This window comes from Sceloporus occidentalis, unplaced genomic scaffold, assembly GCF_023333645.1.
Source record: "Sceloporus occidentalis isolate IW3139 unplaced genomic scaffold, rSceOcc1.0.p SCAF_61, whole genome shotgun sequence".
Lineage (NCBI taxonomy): Eukaryota > Metazoa > Chordata > Lepidosauria > Squamata > Phrynosomatidae > Sceloporus > Sceloporus occidentalis.
Window position 1 is genome coordinate 3,542,501 of NW_028317041.1, and position 1,782 is coordinate 3,544,282.

The window sequence follows — 1,782 nt, forward strand, 5'->3', positions numbered from 1 at the left end:
GAGCGAGGGTCGGATGCGGCAGGCAAATCCGACCTCATTGACTTCCAGGGTTTTCCAAGCAACTTGGCCTGGCAGAAACGGGGACTTAGAGCGACGGCGCGAGCCGGCCGCGAGCAATTTGTGCGGCCGGGAACGGGGACTTGACGCCGGCGGGTCCGGGGGAGCTCGGGGCGGAACACTGGGCCCCGCTACCCGGCGAAATTAGAGCAATGGCTGACTTTGGCAGTGATTAGCGGCCAAATGGTTGCATGGAAATTGTCCAAATGCTCTTGATGAGATACTCTGGGTTGTCTGCTTTACAGAAATATATACTTTTATGGGGGTATTTATAATTAGGGGGGTGCTAAGCAGCCCCAAATGAAGCAATATGTGAAAATTTCACGTTTGGAATCTATAACGCCCATGGTCCCGTTTGTGCCCTGTAAAGTCCAAAAAACCACAAAAAAACTAGGCATGTGGGGTATTTCCGTAATCAGGAGAGGCGGCTGAACAATTTAGGATAGATTTCCCTGCCATAACACATACCCTGTACAAAAAATCCTAAGAATACTACAAAATACTAAGAAGCGTTTGTGAAAAAAGCGCAGGAACTAATTTCTGTGGCCACCTTTGACAGTGATTGGTGGAGAAATACCTGCATGTAGAGTGCCCAAATACCCCTGATAGGATAGCCTGGATTGTCTGCTTTACAGAAATATATACCTTTGTGGGTGTTGTTGTTTTATTTGTTTCAAATTACAGTTGCAGTCCCATCATTCCTAATGTAAAAATTTAACGGCTTTGTATAAAGTAATGTACACCTTATAGTATGTTGCCTATATGTGCTGGGAAAATATGGAAAATCTATATAAATTAGGTATTTCTGAAATCAGGACACCTAAATTGATAAATCTGGATGGAATTTTCTGTCTCTTTACCTAATTTTGTGAGGATTCAGAGGGAAAATGAAAAAAAACTTAGATGTTTTTTTCACATTTTTGCTAGTTTTTACTAAATTTCTAATTCTAAATTTTCAGCTAATCATCCAACTATGGTATCAAAAGAAAGCTCTATCTCTCCTTGAAAAAACAATATATAGTTTATATGGTTACACTATTCACAGGAAAAGAGAATCATCGCTGAACCGACATAGCGCAAAAATGGCAAAATTGCTCCGGGCTTTGAGGTACCAAAAACCCCTGGGATTGAAGGGGTTAACAACCTCCGTGGCTTATGCAAGCAAGTATATCTACCTTGGATATCCAATTTTTAGTTTTAACTATATAATATGTACATATAACTTGCCCCAGCACTCAGTCTGCACCCACAGGATTTGCCCCAGCAGCCAGATTACACACAGACACATGATTTACCCAGCACCCAGATTGTACCAACAGTGGTCCCTTCTTGGAGTCTCAGGTCTCCTTTCAGTCTGGCCTACACGCACCCTTTATTCATTATATACTCTTTAGACCCAAAACAGTAACAGTATCAAAATACACATATATACGCTAGATTTACAAATGCCTGCCCATACATACACTTTCTCATAATTTCTTCTGCATCCCATTATCTCCCTTTCTGCACATCTCTCTCATTTCTCGTTAACCCACTTTAGCTCTCTCCTTTCTATTTATCTGTCCCATTTTCTTTGATCCTCCCTTTTTTCTTTATCTGTCCCCTTTCTTTTTTATCTATCTTTGTCCCGTTTATCTCCTTTTCTCTGTCACCTTTCTCTTTATCTCTCTTTTCTCCCCTTTCTATCGCTTCTCTTCTCTCTCTTTACCTCAACCTTTTTCTCTA